The 20795-nt window shown below is 37.6% G+C and overlaps 1 long non-coding RNA gene across 1 annotated transcript; it reads left to right on the top strand.

Moving 5' to 3' along the window:
- Nucleotides 1-3191: 3191 nt before the first annotated feature.
- Nucleotides 3192-7787, top strand: LOC111395953. Its single transcript, XR_002702891.1, has 4 exons — nt 3192-3871; nt 4596-4738; nt 4810-5224; nt 7376-7787. It is a non-coding gene; the product is annotated as an uncharacterized LOC111395953 (long non-coding RNA).
- Nucleotides 7788-20795: the final 13008 nt, after the last annotated feature.

The raw sequence follows: 20795 nt of genomic DNA, 5'->3' as shown, positions 1-20795 counted from the left end.
ATGCGATAATAAAATAAAATAAACCTGGTTTTTACAAGTAACAAGAATCAAGATAATATATTGATAATGTTGGTGTTTTTTTTTTTCTTTTTTTTTCTTTTTGAAGAATAATGATACATTTGGGGAGAATCTCGACCTTTCAAAGCTGAAAAGGAACCCACCTTGTTGACTAGATAAAATGTTCGTCTTCAACCTTTAAAGCTCCACCACTAGAATGCTTGTTCAGCAATACCTAATTATATTATATATTAATTTGCTAATAAAATAATTATAACAGTGTTTAGAACAGTTTAATAAGTCCTCGAAGGGTATAAATTTAGTCCCAGTTTAATTATAACATTTTTTGATGATGATTCTGTTTCAAAGAGCGTTGTTGCCCTGTTTGATAATTGTTGATTTATTTTGTGATATTGTTGCTCGTGTCAATAATTCGAGCAAATTTTGGAAACTAGAGGTAATTCTGCTGAGCAATGTTTGGATTCATTTATCCTAATTGGATTTTGTGAAAGATGTGGAAATTTTAATTTTTGAAGATTTTGATTAATGTTCTTATTGAAGAGTCAGATTTTGCCTTACGGAGAAATTTGTTTCAGATGGAGAATTTTTTAAGTTTGATTCATTGTATGGAATTTGGTTCAAGGTGGAGATTTGTCAAAGTTTGACCCAAATATGGTTGGGTTTTTGAAAAAAAATATTGTTTCTTTTATTCTACCCATTTTTTGATACTATTTCTACCTTTAAGAATATTTTTATGGTTTCGATATATTCTCTATATATAGTTGGCTCTTTTTTACAAGTTAGACACACTACACAAATTTTATGATATTGTAATTTGTAAACACAATATTCATTATATTATTTCTCCATTATTAATAAATTCTCTACTTTTCTGCCAATTTTCTCGCGTTCTTTAGTATTGTGATTGCTATTTCACATTTTATCATATATCTCGCTTGTTATTAGCAAATGGTATCGTTCAACGCATACATAATTCTTATTAACAAGCATCTTAACTTAAACATTCTTGTCCTTTCAATAATTACTAATTAGCATGTTTTGTCTAAGACAATTATCAGCAAAATTTTGTTGCAATCAAAATTCTCTGAGCGATGGTGTCCAGAGGTATCATAGTTGAGTTTTTGCACTTACTTAAACTTGGGCAAAAAAATTGAAAAATCGATCAAATCAATCAAACTGAATCGATTCGGGTCGGTATTCGGTTTGACGCAGACAATTAGTTTGGTTTGATTTTCTTTTAAACAAAATCATGGTGGGTCAATTCAGTCATGGTTTGAAGCCTTAAACCACTGGTTAACCGAACCAACCCAACCTATCCCACTTGCACGATTACCTTTTTTTATAAAAAAAAATAAATAAATAAATAAATAAAAGCCCTGGTCTCATAACTATATCTCGATTCCCTCAAGCCTATGATTTTGTTGATAAGTAATAACATTGAAAATTTTCTTTCACATGTTCATTATGTTATACTTTGCATTTTTTCCCTACTTAAACGGTCATGATATATAATACATAAAAGAAAAAAAAACAACAAAATTCTTAAATTTTTGATTGATCCATCTTTATTAACTTGATTTTATTTATTAGTCAATAGTTCTTAGAAGATAAAGTTATTTAGTTATTTTAGTTCTTGTAATTTAAGTAGGTCCAAAATTTAGACTTTTTTTTATTGAAAAAAAAATTAATTTGGATTGAAAGTTCAAACCGACTAATTGAACCATTGCTTGATTCGATTTGATTTAAGAGTCAGAGTGAGTTGGTTTGGTTGAAATTCACACAACCAACTAATTTGATTTTGATTTCGGGTTGGAGTTAAAATCGACCTAAACCAAACCACGTCCAGACCTACACCTACTTCTATGCAAGACAATGATTTTTATTTATTTATTTATTTATTATTTTTATTTGCAATTGAGGATTTTGATTATGAAATTTAAGGATTGCGTTGAAAATTTGGAGATTTGTACATGGAAACGGGGTAAAGACAATGAGCTAGAGAGAAATGTATTAAAAAAGGGAAGGTTGGATTTTTTGGATTGAGTCATCAGTTAACGAGCCAAGGACCTTTTTATTAATAATAATAATAGTTTGGGGGTTCGAGATCCCCCTAACCCCCCCTCCCCCCCTCTCCCTTCATGTTTGGATTCATTGGACGTTAATACTTCTTAGAATAAGAAGATGGAATGTATACACATTAACTTACATGATCTTATAAATAGCCTAAAATATGAGCATTTGAATGTATTTTGAAGATAACAATAGTTTGAGAGATACTTTCTTTCTTATTTTGAAATCTTTATCTGAAGATCAATGAAATGAAAGCTACCAAGTGCCAAGGCAAAAGGAGTTAAATATTTCATTAGTTATTAAACTTATATTTTCGTCACGTTTAACTTATTGACCTTTAAAATGCCTCCACGTGATCAATAAATTTTACCACATTGCACTTTATCACTCATCCATAATGTCTCACTAACCATTGAATTTATATTTTCACCATGTTTTACTTACTGAACTTTGAAATGCTTTTGAATGATGATTGTACAACATATTATTTTTGAGTAAAGTGATTTTTTATGAGATTCGGCTTAGATCAAAAATAAAATAAATCTTAATTTAGATTTTATTTTTCATTTACTTTGTAAAAATAAGATAGAGAAATTAATTATTTATTTCGATTGAATCAAGGGAAAAAAGTATATCTCAAACATGCAGTGAAATTTTGGTTTAGAGTCAATAATATTAATCAAGAATAATAAAATATAATTTTAAGAGTTGTCACAAGATAATTCAAGAGGAAAGAATAGCGTCATCTGTATGGTATGTTATACTTCAAAATCTTCAAAAGTTGGATTCAATGACCACTTGGAAATGTTTTAAAGTTTAACGAGTAATGCATGATGAATATATAAGTTCAGTGACTAATGAAATACAATGAGTGAAATATTTAACATGAATACATTTTAAAAATTTAGTGACTAATAAACGTGAATGAGTAATTTATGCATAATATTTTAAAGTTCAATGATCACTTGAATGTATTTTAAAATTCAATAAGTAAAACGTGACAAAAAAATAAGTTCAATTACTAATGAATCATTTAACTCGAGGCAAAAGTACTACTGAAGAGGAGATTTTTTATATTTCAATTGCAAAAGAGACACGTTTTCTTTTGGACGAGAGTAAAATGAAGTTAATGAAACTTTCACCTATAACAGACTCACAAGTCGACAGACATCAGTCTCGTGACAGCTTTGTCAACTTGATGAGCAAATCTATTTCAAGAAATTTTCTCATCTGTAATTTTTGACCCCCAACAAAGCAAAATTTTACCCCCCTGGATTTGTCGTATTACAACCCATTTCATAATCCAGTTGAAAAGTTCCAATCTTGGTTATAAATTTATGACCTGCTGAGAAAATGATGGGTTGATCTTTCATCAAGAATAATTAAGCCCAGGTCACGAACAAATCCATTAAAATGCTCAAGAACCATCAACTCAGTTCACTCTTCAGCCTAAGCCTGAGCCACCACCAGCCACCACCGCAGAAACCGCCTCAGCCACCAAAACCGCCTCCATCAGCAGACCCCAAAATCCAATTCAAAGATTAGAACTCAATAATATTATAGGAAAGCCCTTTGAGGATGTGAGTTCAAAATACACATTTGGGAAAGAATTGGGGAGGGGGCAATTTGGGGTAACTTACGTCTGCACTGAGAATTCAACTGGCCACACCTATGCCTGTAAATCTATATACAAGTCTTATAAGAAATTCATTTTTAGGCTTTCTTTTATATTGGGAAGTGCTTATGAATACTGATTTTGGGCTATCTGTTTTTATTGAAGAGGGTAAGTAAGAATTCAAGTTTATCTATTATTGAATATAAATATTGAATTTTGGAGCAGAGGTATTTGCCATCAAGATAGAGAACTTATGGTTATAACCTCTTGATTGGTGCTTAAATAATAGGACTTCTATAGGTTATTTACTCTGGTTAGGCTATGTAAATATTCAGTATGAAAGCTTTAAGATTGGTGCTTAATTATCATTTTGATTGTATGATAATGGATCTTCAATGTAGTATATGTAAATTTGATTAATTTAAACATTAACTTTATTAGAAAATTACTGAAGTTGTTCAACTTGTCTATCAAGTTGATGTTTTCTCATCATGTTAACAGCATCGCCATGGTGTTCCAACCTCGATTAAAAATCAATAGAAAAACAAGTTGTCCGGTCCAAACAATAATTTTTGCTCAAATTGGTGAAAATGTCACCATAAAATAGACCATAGCACTAAGTGAAATAGTCAAAGCAATAATTGCTAAGGAATTTAAATAATTGATGTCATTGTAGAGAATGAATGTCGAGAATGTTAAGTACAAAAGATGTCAAGTTTACATCTAAGAACTATCACGCGCTCGCATGCGTGCTTTTTTAGTTTTCAATCGATATGTTTGTCAAAGCATCTCAGTATTGTCATATTCATTTTTACTACGTTTACTTATCCACAATTAGCTTCTGTATTCTTTAAAAAATAATAATATATTTCCTTTCATTCATCAATCTCAGGGAAGGAGTACCGTGATATAATTGGCAGTGCGTATTATGTTGCTCCTGAAGTATTAAAGCGAAGTTATGAAAGGAAATAGATGTGCGGAGTGCAGGTGTTATTTTATAAATTCTACTCGGTGGTATGCCTTCATTTTGGGCTGGTAAGACTAATTAACTAGTGTAACATCTTCTTCTATAATTCGCTTGGTAAACGCTAATTCTTTTGCTGCAGAAATTGAGAAGGGGATATTTGACACTGCACTGAAAGCGGAAGTTGACTTTGGTCACCACATGTGGCCCTCCATTATCCATATCTAATAGTGCCAAATACATTGCCCTTCGACACATAATTCAGTGGTGTAAAGGACAGGAGTGAGGTAGTCTCAACCTTACTGACAACCGCAGTAAAAGGGTTTGATTTTTGAGATATGGAATTGGACTCCTTGTAGACACCAGTGTACGGACAAGTTCTTATTCCCTGGCCTGTTGGGGCACATCCCACTATTTACCTTCCTCACGGTGCTCCAAAGACAGAGCGGTGGGAGCCCTCAATGTTGGGTTTCAACCTTTTTTAAATATGTTGTTCAAAAATCAAAAGATGCTGACAGAGGATCCAAAGAAGAGAATTACTTCAGCAGAAGTACTAGGTAATTTACCATTAAATCATCATATTATAAGGCACTTCTTTTGCATATGATCTATTTTAATTTTTCAACCTCTTAATGTTGGACTGTGTGGAGCCTCTTATATTGTTTACTTAAACCTTCGACTGTGGATCAACCTAGTTTTTCAATTGGCTAGATGGTAGGAAATTCAAATTCTCTTAAGTGGCATTCTATTTTTTTGTTTTGTTTAGCATCCCTTGCTTGGTTTCCATATCCCAGTCAAGGCTAACAAGGTATTTTGAAATCCATGGTGAGGATTGCCGATGATTCCTTCCATGGTTCGGTACTACTTTCAGCCTTGTGTTAGAAAGGGAGGGTCGAGAGAGACTTATTGTATGATCCACCCAACCCATTTAACCTAATAAATGCTGCATAAGAGAGTGGAAGGCCGGCCCCAAGGGGGTCATTTTTATATGAGATAGGACTTATGCATAGGGAAAACCTTCTAATCTTCTTATTCATTATAAAGAAAAATCTGCAGTGGACGTAATGAACCACTTCATTTCTATGTATGCATGTGTTTGTGTTCGTGTTCGTGTTTTCTGTTTCGTTCATTATGGATCTCGGGATTGGGTTTAAGATATAAATTCTATCATCACTCTTGCCTTTGATGAAAAGAGCCAATTTGTGAACTACTTATTAAAAATAAGTTTATTTAGTGTTTGCTAGAAATAACCAATGATGGTAAACTACACAAAAGTATAGGACGGTCATCGACAACCATTTAAATCGTAGTGAATGCAGAAACTTATTCATTGTTGAGACTGCTTTTTATTTTTGCATATAAACACGTATAAGAAAAATGATTACCCGATGAATAATTATTAGATGAGAATTTTGGGCCATATGCAGACACTTTACAAGGGCAAATGGACGTATAGAAGGTACAAGGAGCTTATGCGTTGGCTAACATTATGAGTAACTTAAAAGTTACTTCTACTACCTAGTCAAAATCGAGGTTTTAATTTCAACCACACTCTAAACGACTACTCATTGTTATCCACATGTTCCATGTTCTCCACCACTATTCTAAAAAGTCACAAAGAATCAATCCTGTACAGAGGCTTTTTTTTTTTTAGTTGTTGACCTCCAAAAATGGCTCCTCCACGTGGCCAACTTATAACTACTCCACGTATTCCTCCCTGCGAAATGAACAAGCGGTCAGGCGCACACGGTCGGAACCGACGGAGGTGGTGACGGCCGTATACACTTCGACGGTCAAGTCAGGTTTGGGTGGTCGGAACAGTGCCCAGTGACTACACAAATCAATGAATAAAGGGGGAGGAGAATATATAAACTTGTTATGGAATGCTATGTATTGAGAGTTTCATTACCTTTGCCTCTTACCAAACCTTGGGTATTTATAGGTGGTATGAACCGCTGGATGTAGAACGCGTGTGTACATCTGACGGTATGAAGCGTCTGCTCATAGGCATCAATCAGCCGCGCTTGTAGAGTAGGCGGACAGTTTGTTTTCCCCGAGTTGAATTGACATAAAGTTGATAAGTCACGTCAAATAGTCTCATGGAGACGTCAAATCAATTTAAGCCTTAGGTGCAGGACAAATCTTAAATTGGCGGCGGATCTTCTAACCGGGGTCCACTTGATCTCGACCTCGGAGGTGAGACGCTTCGGCAGATCAGTAGTAGGAATTGCTATATCACTTCGGAGAAGTTTCGGGAGGGTCGTTTTCAGGTCGGAGTAAATGGTGCTACGTAGGGTCTATTTGATCTCGGCCTCGGTGGTGAGATGGCACTTCGGTATCGAGGCGCGAATAATCGAGGCGTAACACTAGTTGCATATCACGTGTCATATGCCCTTATATATTAGTTGAGTTCTGGTTTTCACCTTCAAATAAATAATACTTGAGAACTAATTAGTATAGATTTAACAGTATTTAAGTTTTCTTTCTAGCATTTATACAATTAGTTCAGGATATTATGGCTGAACTTAAAATTCTCGTATGCTTTATGTTGCAAAGAGCACCCTGGCTTGTGTTCAATGACAAGCAACCGACAAGCCAATAGATAACTAATAGCTTTGTTAGTGTGTAACATACACAATATCTTAACAAAGTTAGAGATGTTAATCTTCTAAACTCTTTATCTTGTTTGCGTTTGGCCTCTTGTTCAGGTGATTGCACAAAAAATTAATCCGAGGAAGAAATTAAAGGTCTTAAAGCAATGTCTGCAAATATGGACACAGTTAAGAGCCGTACAATCACTTATGAGGAACTGAAATCTGGAATAGTCCATCTTGGCTTGAAACAATCTGACGCTGAAGTGAAGCAACTCATGGAAGCTGTAAGTTTCATTTCATTATTGGAAAAAGGTTATTCAATCATTTGTTCTTCGTGCTTCATCGGCTTTAACAACGTATGCTTCAGGCTGATATGGATGGCAACAAGACAATCAATTACATTGAAATTATTACTGCTACAATGCACAGGCATAAGTTCAAAAGAGACGAGCATATGTTTAAAGCTTTTCAGTATTTTGACTAGGATAACAGTAGGTAAGTGCTTCGCGCGGGTAGTCGCTAACAATTAAAAAGGGATCAGACGATTGTGTAATGAACAAACCTCTTGAGACAAAGTCCCAAAAAGGGGTGCTTTATTGGCGATGACTTTAAAATTGGAACTAAACAGAATGCCTCCAAAGAGCGCAAGCACACGAGTACTGAAAAAAATGTTTAAGTCTAAACTAAGAAATTGAAATTACATATTCTCTATTTGAGAATATTTGATTCGGGGTCTTTGCTCTATGTCTTTTCTTTCTTTTATATTCCCTTGATGATCTCTTTGTGATCAACCGCTTAGAAACTGCTTAATTGCTTTATAACTGCCCACTTTCTTCATGGTGGCCAACTTATCGTGAAACTGCCGTCTCTAACTACTGCCACTACTTCTTTGTCGTTCAACCGTCTTCAACCGAACTCCTTGAATCGTGGAACGTGATAAGATTACTCAATAACTGTTTCGATAACTGCACTTTTGGATAACCATAACATCTTATGTTTGCTAAGATCCTGGGCGATTCGAAAGTTTGGGCGTAAACAGGGTCATAACTCTGGCAGACTGCAAGACACTTCATTCGCTCAGATCTTGGGCGTCTTGCAATTTTGGGCGATGGTGTTATCACATTCGTGGGCTTCCACTGCATTCATTAATAACCATATTTGGGCCTTTATCCTGAATTGCCCAGTTGGGCTTCATTCTTTGGGCTATTCGATTTGGGCTGCACTTTTAGCGTGTCAACAATTATCCCCCAATATGGCACAATTAATACCAATTATTAATTTTTGGCCATATTCACTTTGTATTTCCCAGCAACATTTGAAATTTTCAAGAATTTCAATCATTATTTCCTTCCGTAGCCTAAAAAGGCGCGACGTTGCAAACCCTTATAACCCCCAAATACACGTCATTTCATCACACCACTAAATCACGCCTCATTGTTTCGCGCTTCTCTCTCGCAATATTACTATTCATCTTCTTGCTTCTCTACTACGTTTCTCAAGCAAACTTCAACAAAACTTTATTTCGTTCCCAATGGCTGCTTCACAAACCCAATTTGGTGACTCTTTTAGTTTCGAAGACTTCCAGAAAATCCTCACTCGGCCATATATAACTCCGAACTTCCTTGCACCAGCCAATGCCGAACTCAATGAGTTCTATCTAGGTTCTTCATTCAACAACGCCGAGGCCGTCGAAAAACTGGCGGTAGGCCAGCTGTTCCCTTGTACTTAAGGCCCTCCGTTTCTGAACTCTTTGCTGCTGAGGTCGCTTTGCGAAAGAGGTATTCGTACTTGGCCTAAATCTGATGTTATTTTTCATAGATGACATGCTCGCCTTGTGGGCCATGGTCCTACCAAGGCAATTTTTAATAGTGTTAGGATTTCTGATTTGTTAGAAATCTCTCTTCAATCCCCTATTTTTGATCCAGCGTTTTTCCCTATTACTTTAAGTTTTTGGTCCTCTGAGTATAATACTTTTATTTTCCCTCTTGGTCCCATGTCCATTACTTTAAAGGATGTTGGGGCCCTAGTAAATCTGACACCTTTGGACGATACCATTTTCCCTGGTATTTTGATTTATGGTGTCACCCCAAAATTTGACAGAAAACTCACCGAGTCTTATTCAAGCCTGTAAAGCTGTTATAATCACTCGAGCGTTGAGCCTTCCCATGCTGAGCGTGTGGCCTTTCTTTAGATTTGGCTTTGTAAATATATTCTGTGTGTGCCAAGTATGAAGCCTTCTATGAGCTATTTACCCATAGCGCACGAATTGGCGCGTGGTAGGCCTCTGAATTTGTGTTCTTTCTTTTTGGCTGCCCTCTATAAAGGTATGGCTTCTCTCCAATTTCAATTGAAGAATGGTGCATCTCCCACTGGCAGTGGGCCTCTTTGGTTCACTCAAATGTGGTTGAAAGCCTATTTTCCATCACTTGGTGCTCTATCCTTGTCCTTTTATTCTGCTAGCTGCTATGGGCTAGCTATTGACCCACTGAGCCATGTAAATACGTCCAGAAGAGACATCTTTTCATTCTTTTATACTTTGAATCCAATTCCTTCTTTCTTTCCTTCTCCTTCCTTTTTAATTCCAGATTATGTGCAACCCCCATCCACCCTGGACAGTGCGAGCACCTCTCTGCTTGTTTGGGTTCAGTTTTTTACCGGGAGGGAGTTGTTCCATGATATTTTAATTGGAACTAATGTCAAAGCTGGGGTTGAAATATATGCTCCCCACTTTTTTGCTCTTCAACTTGGTTTTGGATAAACTTGGCCTGTTCCCCCTTGTTATTCAAGAAATTTGATAGATCGCTTCCACACCATTAATAAGGTAGAAGCAGAAGCTATAGATGCTCGCAATATTCTTTTGACGAGTAACTTTTCATTAGCACCTTTCAATCCTAGCCATGCCATCCATCCTCTTTTTGAACAACTCTGGCCATCAGTGAAGCGTAGATTGTTTGCAACTGATGCCAATCGTGCTTTCCATTCACTGGATCAGCCAAACATTTCTTTCACTTCTCCTGTTTTGGTCACCCCTGTGTCCATTAAGAGTCCTTCCTCCCCTACTCGTGCTAAACAGTCTGTTCGTCCATCTACTTCTCTTCCTGCCAAGCCCACTGCAGCTAAGAGTGCCCCAAGTCGCAAACGGTCAACCTCAGCATCTCCCATTTTGGAGGATGATGATGATGATGATGACACTCCTCTCATTTTTAGGAGAAAGGTAATTAAATTAGTTTACTCACAAGCATACTTTTCTATACTTGAAACTTTTCTATGTGCTGATGGTTTATTTGGATTTCTCAGAAAAGTTCAGCCTCTCCTTTGAAGGCTTTGGTGTTGGCAGCTCCTGCTCCATCATCCCCTACTGAGGCTGCTTCATCCAAACCAGTTGATAAAGGGACTACGCTTAAAGAGAAACCTTCAGTCCCGAAATCCTCATCACAACCAATGGATGAGCCACCTTCTTCCCAGGGCGTCAACCCCCCAAACGTTGAACCAGAAGGTAATACATTTTTTAATGTTTTACCTTTGTTTGTGCTATTGGTTTTTGATTTGTTACTTTTTAAGTTCTGCAAATACTCCCATGGGTTTGCCCGTTGTGGCAAAGTCTTCTCGCTCAGACAAGGGGAAGTCCTCACAAGTGGTGGAGCCACAGGTGATAGATTTGGCTGGGGATATGCCACCTCCCAAGATTGCTGAAGAGGTAATCTTTGCTTCACTCTTACTTCCACTTTGTTCATTGTAGTGAAAACCTTCAATGTTGACAATTTTCTTTGCAGGATGCTGATAAGATTGTGCGTTCCATCCAGGACTTGTTCACTTCCTGGGGAAAGGTCAAGACGTCTCGCCCTGCTTCAACCGGTCGTCCTTCTACTTCTTCAGATGAAGATATGAAGTTCCTCGAGCAGTCGATATTTGATTATGTGTCCTTTATGGATATGGACATCGATCAGGCTAGTGCTGCCAAACATAAGGATAAGCTTGAGCATTTGAGTGCGAAGTTGGTGCAAGCACTGACACTTCTGTCGCTCAATCTTTCTGCTGATTTTAAAGCGACGTTGAAAGTTGTCCATTCCGAGATTCTCTCCTTGCTGGCCAAAAATGTTGAACTGAAGGCCAAGAGTACTCAATATCTTCGCGCTGTATCTGAAAGAGAGTCTTTGCTTCTGGAGATCAACAAAGCTGAGGACGAATTCAAAGAAATCTCTTCCGAAGTTATGATTGAAAACTCTTTGATGACCAGTTTGGCTGCACAGATGAAGGAGCTTCAAGCAAAGATGGACGATTGCAAGGCGAGAATAGCTGCTAAAAAGCGTAATGCCTCCCAAGGAATTGAGTGAACCAAGCCTTTGGTTGAGTAGTACAAGAAGCTGGAAGTTGATAATGATTTTGTAGCTGAATTGGATATTACTTCTTCTCGGCAGAGCGAGGATTGGGGGAGACTTAGGGAAAGAATTCATTCGGTCTGGGGCGAATTGTAATTAAGACATATAATGCCTTAACTTTTCTTTTTGTAACTTCGTATTAACTTTCCCCTTGTAATCTCGTACTGATGTCCATTGGTAACTCTGAACGTACCAACAGCCATTATCATTAATGAACGATTAATTCTTCTTGTGCATTTATTGACGTTGTCTTTAATCGTCAACCCCCAAGCATTTAACTGCTTTATGCTAAGATTCACGCACATTTTTTCTTGGTATTTCTGTCTCTTTTCCTAAGATTTCGGACCATTTGATTCCAGTTACTAGGCATAAATGTGGATGTTCATATTCTGTCTCTTCACCTTCACGCCCCTATAAATGTACTTATATTTCACACTTGTCATTTTCATTTCCATTCTCTTCTTCAAAACCAATTTGCTGTCATTGTTTGACATTTTGACAATCGATCCAAAACCTTCGTCTTCCATGGAAATGGATCATTTGATCCACCCATTTTGCCAACTTTTTTTATGTCACTTTTGGTATGGGAGATATAGGAAATATTCTTTGGCCAACGAAGTTCTTCCCATCGTCTCCATGTTCCTTACAAGGAGTTCGATGATGGAAGACAATTTTTGAGGATGCCTGCAAGCCACCTTGATTGCTGAGAGTGCTTCTCAGCCTCCTTGCCCATTATTGCAGCGATGCATTTAGGAAGGCAATGTGAGGGTGCTTCTTCTTCCTTTCTACTCGCTGGGAGTGCTTCTCGGCCTCTCTACTTGTCTTTGCGGTAGTGCAATCAGGATAGCAATCAATGCCAGTTCACCCTCTTACTCGACGATCGACCGGAAGATTAGTTCGCTCTTAATTGTAGCTTATAGAGCATTTAGTATTTTGTAATAAAGGAATTTATTTGAACGTATTTCGTTCTGGCCCTTTTTTATCTGCAATCGTTCAACGCGATTTGATTACACTTTTATTTGTTCACTTTCCCATAAGGAAGGAATATATTTTTTTAAATATTTGCCATTAATGAACCTCATGTGCTTGGTGTCATCTAAATCTTCCAAATGATAGGCTCCATTAGGCAACACATTATTTACTTTATATGGTCCTTCCCAATTGGGCGACCACTTGCCATACTTTGGATTTTTGCTATCCAAAGGGAGTATTGTTTTCCAAACTAATTCGCCCAGGCTGAACGATTTGGTTATAACTTTTTTATTATAAAATCTAGCCAGTTTTCATTTTTGAACTTGCAATTTATCTAGGACATCCAACTTTAATTCGTCCAACTCCAATAAGTTTTGAACTAGTGATTCGGTATACTCATCACCACTTAACTTATGTTGCAAACACACTCTGATTGATTGCATGTTGATTTCCATAGGCAAAACGGCCTCCTATCCATAAGTAAGTTGGAAAGGAGTAATTTTGGTACTTGACCGAGACGATGTCCTATAAGCCCATAAGGCCTTGTTTAAACATTCGTGTCAATTTCTGGCATTTTCATGTATCATTTTCCTTATGATATTTTTTAAAATCTTATTAGAAGATTGGATTGAGCGTAATATGGTGTGGAGTTCACTAATTTAACTCCAAACTCGCTCAAGAATTTATTCACTTGATTCCCATTTAAAGATGTTCTATGATCTACCATCAAAATTTGTCGAATTTCAAATCTATAGATAATGTGATCACGGATAAATTCTATGACATTCTTTTGGGTGATCTCCTTTAAAGGTATCGCTTCTACCCACTTAGTGAAATAATCAGTTGCAACTATAACAAATGTATGTTGCTTGGACGATGGGGGATAAATCTTCCCTATCAGGTCTATCGCCCAATCGTTAAACGGCCAAGGTTTGATAATATGTGTCATCTCTCGTGCTGGCGCCATTTGTATTGGACCATGCTTTTGGCATGCTAGACAACTCTTTGAATACTGAACGCATGATTCTCCCATCTTTGGCCAAAAAAATTCATTTCTAATAATTAACCATCTCATCCTTTGACCAGCTTGATGCGCTCCACATATCCCTTCGTGCACTTCAGCCATGATCGTCCTGACTTCTTGCAAACTTACACATTTTAGTAATATACCATCAAAGCGTTTCTTAAACAACTCTTCATCTATCAGTGTATAGTTTAGCAAACGCAACTTCATTTTTTTACTATTTCCTATATTAGGTTCTTTAAGGAACCTTTTAATTCTGCCCTCCAATCTATTGCATCTCCATCTTGTATGCAATGAATTTTAATCGTTCTTGCCCTTCTTTGGACCACGGTCAATATTGTTCCATACTCATAAGTAGACTTCCAATTTAAAACTTTTGAGTACCTTGAGACCATCTGGGCCAATTCGTTTGCTACGTCATTATATATCCTATTAACACATTGAAGCTCTATTTGGTCGAATTATTCCAACAACTCTTGGGCGATTTCATACTGACTTATAATGGAATCACTTTGACATTTAAAATCACCAATCAATTAGTGAATTACCAATTGAGAATCGCTTCTAACGATCACATTCTTTACCCCCATATCTATCATTAATTCTAGGCCCACGATTAAGGCTTCGTATTCGGCCTGATTGTTGGAACACATCCTGTTCAAAGTGAATGCGAATTTATAACAAATCCCTAAAGGATTTATCAATGCTACTCCTACTCCTGTACCTTTAGAGGTTTTCGATCCATCTAAATATAAAACCCAAGGTTTTAATTCGAATGAATTGATCTCTAACTCAATTTCTTCAGGCATATCAAGGCATGGATGATCGACCAGAAAGTTAGCAAAAGCCTAATTTTTTACTGTCTTTCGGAGTATGTATTGTATTTCGAATTCTAATAAAGTTAAATGTCCAAAAGCCTACCCTTTGGTGCAAAATAGGGCGAGAGAACATATACTTAACCAAATTTACTTTAGAAATTCAATAAACGGTTACGGGTCGTAAATAAGCCCTTAATTTGAAATACAATGCAAGATATAATTTTTTAATGGTAGAATAATTACATTTACATTTTGTTAACCGTCTACTTAAGTTGTAAATCGCCCTTTCTTCACCAAATTGGTCTTCCTGCGCGACCATTCCAACTATTGATTCTTTTTCAACTGATACATAAACTTTCATTAGCCGTCCTTGGATTGGTGACACCAACACTGGTGGATTTGATAAATATGTCTTTAGACTTTCAAAAGCCTTTTGATGCTCTTCTTTCCAGACTAATTCGTCCTGATTTTTCAACTTTAAAAGCGGCGAAAAAGCTTTAGTTCGCCCTGCACAGTTAGAAATAAAGCGTCTTAAAAAGTTTACTTAGCCTAGAAACCTTTGCAATTCTTTTTTGTTACTAGGTAGTTTGGCCTCTAAAATGGCATTCGCTTTATTTTTATCAAGTTTAATCCCCCTTTTGTGTACTAAAAAACCAAGAAAATTCCCTGCATTAACACCAAATGCACATTTCAAGGGATTCAACTTTAGTTTATAGCGCTTCATTCGCTCAAATGAATATCTTAATTGTTCAAAATGATCCTCTTCTTTAATGGATTTGACCACTATATCATCTACATACACTTCAACAAACTTGCCTATCATATCATGAAAAATCAAATTCATTACCCTTTGATAAGTTGCTCCTACATTTTTCAGGCCGAATGGCATAACTACCCATTCAAAATATCCTAGAGACCCAGGGTATCTAAAGGCAATTTTGTGTATATCTTCCTTAGCTATATAAATTTGATTGTATCCTAAATACCCATCCATGAAGGAATACATTACATGTCCGGCAGTCGAGTCTACTAAAGAATCTACCACGGGCATTGGATATTCATCTTTAGGTGTGGCTATGTTTAGATTCCTAAAGTCTATGTACACCCTTAGTTTACCATTCTTTTTTAATACCGGCACGATATTGGACAACCATTCAACATATCTGACCGTTCTCATAAAGCATGCTTTTAATAATCACTCTATCTCTTCCTTTATTTCAGGGAGTACAGCGAAACGTCTAGGAGGTTACCTATGAGGTTTAAAATTAAGCTTGGTTGGTAATCTATGTTCCACCAAATTTCTGTCTAAACCAGGCATCTGTTCATATTCCCAAGCAAAATAATCTTTGTACTCCTTTAATAAAGCGATTAATTTATCACTAACCTTTTGATCGAGCATTTGGCTGATGAACGTTGGGCGATTTTCTCCTTCATTGCCAATATTCACTTTAATCAGGGGGTCTTGTGTTTGAGCGTATCTAGGCTTGGCGATCCTTATCACTTCGTCCTCCAGTTCCCTTGTAGGCACTTCTTCTTCTAAACAATCCACCTTGTTGACTTCTCGGCCAATACTTTATTCCAACTCGAACACTGCCAATTTGTCTCTCAATGCTTTCAATGCTGCTTCTTCTTTCGTCTTGTCCTTGCATTCTTTATTGAAAGCCATTAATTTGGCTTTGAAGGCCTGAATATTGGCCATTTGCCTTTGTTTGCTTACAACTCATTTAAAACTCCTTGATTATTCTTTTGCCAATTACTGGCTCCTCTAGGGCCACTATGTTTGGCCTCATTTGACGGAACATTTCAGTGAGTGCATCCACCGAAAATGGCTCTTCACTCTGCGCGATAATCTGAGTTTCTTCTCCATCTTGGACTACTCGACAGGTCCATAATTTCCTTCGTACATGAACCTTTCCACTGAGTTTGCTTCTGTGACAAAAGGCCTATGATCAGCCTGCACCACCTTTGCTTCACCCTTGTCATTCCAAAAAACTAGGTATTGATGGAGCGATGATGGTATACAGTGGCTTCCGTGTATCCAATCTCTTCCTAATAACACATTGTAACTAGTGGGACCATCTATTATAAAGAAGACTGTGGTCCTAGTAGTTGTTCCTATAGTTATGTCCAATGGCATAACCCCTTTAGCTGAAGTTGTTCCTCCATTGAAACTTGTCAGAATGACTTCCGCTGGGATCATATCACCTTCTGTCTTTGTGAATTTCCTCATCATCCTAGATGGAATGGTGTTTATAGTTGCTCCATTATCGACAAGTACTTTTGCCACAGATATGCCGTTAACTAGAGCTTTAACGTACAATGGCCTCAAGTGTTTGATCAATTTCATGGCTGGTCGCCTAAAAATAACCTTTTTGGCAGCATCTATTTTCACTTCCTGCTTGTTCTCTGTCGAGTTACCCTTTTGTGATAAGTCAACGTGCAGCATATCGCACTGAGCCTCTGTCTCCTGAATTTTCTTTTTACTGTTTTCCGATGCTTCTTCTTCAGTTACCCAACCTGTGGGAGGAGGCATTATTCTTGGAGGTGATGCATACTTTTCAGAGCGAGGCACTCTCTTATTCCTTTTGGGCGTCCCGTACAGCACGTAATAATCAAAAGAACGCACAGATGGTTCTCCCAATAAGTCTACTTCACGAACTCCCTCTCGATGTAGTTGCTTCAATAGAGTATTGTACGATACTCTTCTTCTTCTTCTTCTTTCTGCTCCAAATCGATTTACTCTTCGATGTCTGTCATACTATCATCTTCTTCACCATTGTAGGCCTCTCTAAAAGTTTGGCCTTTTTCATATTCCAGCATGCATGCTTCCTCTTCGTTATCCTCCTTTTCTTTTTTTCCCTTCCCTTTATTCTTGAACTCATTAGCTAGTAAATAGTTATTAGCCACGACAGGAGGTAACGTACCAAACTAAATAGTAAGGGGCTGATTTGGATCTTCTCCATCCCTTCTGTCTCGCTCAAACTTCGACCTCCCAGAAGAAGTCTCTGGCAATTCTTCCATAGGTTCGCCTGTACCAGTCTCTTCACTGTCTTTGAGAACATTTTGATTGGCTGCCTCGAGTGGTCTAAGTGCCTTAGGACGTAGCATTCCCTGTTGTTGCCTTATCATTCGCCCATAGTTCCGTTGAAAACGCCTTTGTTGGGTTCTAGTCATCTCGTTGAAAGGTATCGCCCTTCCAGCCTTATACTGGAACGAATGCCATACATTTGGTTGGCGAGGTTGCGGTCTGAATGTTCTCCCATTATTTATTGGCCTGAACTGCCTCTCAAAAGGCGGTCCCTTATAGAACGATGTACCCCGCCCTCTACCAGGCTGAGCATTTGGGAAAAAACTAGGGCGATAGTGATACTGTCATATCCCTGGTTTCTCTGCATTTGCACTCACTTCTTTTTTGCATCTTGCACATAGGACGTCTTCGTCCTTTTTGGGCTCCTTCCCGTTGATACGTTCAAAGACACTGGGATGTGGTCCAGGGTCTTCTTCTCCATCATCTATAACCAACTTGAATTTTGGCAACTTGTTTTTGAAACCAAACGTCACCATGTTCACTCCAAGTAGCTGTGGAAAAGGATTTTTATCCACTGCCATCTTCCTCTTATCCTCGAACGTAATTCGTCCAGATTCAATGACAACCTGTAACACATGGCGAAAAATCAAACAGTTGTTAGTCAAATGTGACCATGCATTATGCCACTTACAATATTTTTTACCCTTAACTTGTTCAGGGCTTGACAATTTATGCTTATCGCTCAACTTTATCTGCTTATCCATATATAATTTATCAAATATAAGGTTAGCTTTGGTTATATCGAACGAGAACATTCTAGCCTTTATGTTTTCATCTTTTATAGGCTCGTCCTTACCCGACGGTCTAGGCTTAGTCATTATAGGACAAATATACGTGTCTCCTTTAACGAATTCGACTAAACACATTTCGATTTGATCGTAATACTCATCATTAATAGTATGAACATCAAAATTTGGGTCTCTATAATAAGTCCCCTTGCTAGAATTTTTCAGTTGTTCTTTTTCTCTTATTAATCGTTCATACCTAATTACGTTCACGCTCAATTGAAAAAGATCGGGAAATTCCTTGTCTTAGAATTTCTTCTTCAAATCAAAGCTTAGACAACTTTGAGCGATTTTGACAAACTCCTTTTCGAGCAAAGGTATAAAACATTAACTTCTTGCTGTCTTGAACCTTTAAAGAAAACCTTCTGCCCATTCGTTTGGCATTTGACGCAGATTCACCAAATCGGTCAAATTAACTTCAGTCTCAGTCTTATAAAACTGAGCGTGGAACAATTGCTCCAATTGTTGCCATACTTAAACAGAGTTTGTTGGCAAATTGATGAACCAGGAGCATGCTACTCTTGTTAATGAACTAGGGAACATCCTCATTTTATGGTAATCAGTTACGTGACCACTTTACAGTGTGAATCGCCTTATGTGTTCTAGAGTGGACACTTCTCCTAAACCGGTAAACAGTGAGAATTCTGGCACTTTATACCCTCTAGGCCATGGATATGCTTGGTCTACCCAATCAGGATATGGCTTTGTGTAAGTCGGCCTAACGACAGGACGTACTCCAAAAGCCATCTGGTCCTATACGATTTTCATAATCTAATTTCTCAACATGACGTTGGGGTCATATGAAATTTCTATAGGTTGGTTGACCAGTTGATTTGTTTGAGGCCTGATGTTTGGTCCTTGGTTGGCAACAAAGTTGCCATGATTTGGGCCATTGTTACCATTAGCCTGAACAATTATTCCATCATTAACACGTGAGGTATTCTGCCCATTATTTAAGACATTATCTCTTACGTTTAAGTTACCCCCAAGTTAGATGTACCATTGCCACTATTCTGATTTGGTATTACACCATCCCCCCTGATTTGAAGTAGAGGGATCAAAAGGTGATTCTACCCCTTAATTTAAACTTAGGACTGGGAGATTATGTTCCACAATTGTCCTAATTTGAAAGTGGTTTGCAAGAGGCACAACTGGCTGAAAAATTTGGCCTACTAACTTATTCATTATTTCGTTCAAACTATTCAGTTGTTTGACCATGTTGTCATAATGTACATTCCCATTCTGGGTAAGTCTTTCCATATTATGGATATTTCGTAGATTTACCTGTTCAATGATATCTTGCGTGAGTTCTTCAAGTAATGCACGCATGGTTAGAGGACTCAACTTTGTCATTGGTTCGTAACGACTATGATTGCTCTGATTCTGTCCATCTGTTCGTGGGGAGCTATGCTGCTCCTCATATCACTCGATCACAGATTGGACTCCTCCCTGACTTACTGCTTCCTTATCGAATTTATGAGGCATATTATTTCACCTTTTGTATCTTCAACACCAAACACCAAGGTCTCACTGGGCGTGCCTAATTGTTTCACACGGGTAGTCGCTAACAATTAAAAAGGGATCAGATGATTGTGTAAGGAACAAATCTTTTGAGATAAAGTCCCAAAAAGGGGCGCTTTATTAGCAATGACTTTACAATTGGAACTAAACAGAATGCCTCTAAGAGGCGTAAGCACACGAGTACTGAAAAGAAATGTTTAAGTCTAAAGTAAGAAATTGAAATCATATATTCTCTGTTTGAGAGTATTTGATTCGGGGTCTTTGCTCTATGTCTTTTCTTCCTTTTATATTCCCTTGATGATCTCTTCGTGATCAACAGCTTAGAAACTGTTTAATTGCTTTATAACTGCCCACTTTTTTCATGGTGGCCAACTTATCGTGAAACTGTCGTCTCTAATTGTTGCCACTACTTCTTTGTCATTCAACCGTCTTCAACCGAACTCCTTGAATCGTGGAACGTGATAAGATTATTCAATAACTGCTTCGATAACTGCACTTTTAGATAGCCATAACATCTTATGTTTGCTAAGATCCTGGGCGATTCGAAGGTTTGGGCGAGAACAGGGTCATAACTCTGGCCGACTGCAAGGCATTTCATTCGCTCAGATCTTGGGCGTCTTGCAAGTTTGGGCGATGGTGTTACCGCGTTCATGGGCTTCCACTGCATTCATTAATAACCTTATTTGAGTCTTTATCCTGAATTGCCTAATTGGGTTTCATTCTTTGGGCTATTCGATCTGGGCTACACTTTTAGCGTGTCAACAATAAGACATAACTGGTTCCAAATATTTGCTGTCGTCTAGTCTTTGTGCCCTTTATTTGTAATTTGCTTTACTTTACTGTTAAAATCATTCCAGCTATATCGTGAGAGATGAACCGGAAAAATGCTATGAAAGAGTACAGTATGGATGATGAGGAAATGATCGAGGAAATAATATCTGAGGTGG

The sequence above is a fragment of the Olea europaea genome, chromosome 6, assembly GCF_002742605.1.
Source record: "Olea europaea var. sylvestris chromosome 6, O_europaea_v1, whole genome shotgun sequence".
In the NCBI taxonomy this organism is placed as follows: Eukaryota; Viridiplantae; Streptophyta; class Magnoliopsida; order Lamiales; family Oleaceae; genus Olea; species Olea europaea.
Note: the sequence above shows the minus strand (reverse complement) of the source record. Positions and strands in the feature narration are given on the sequence as shown.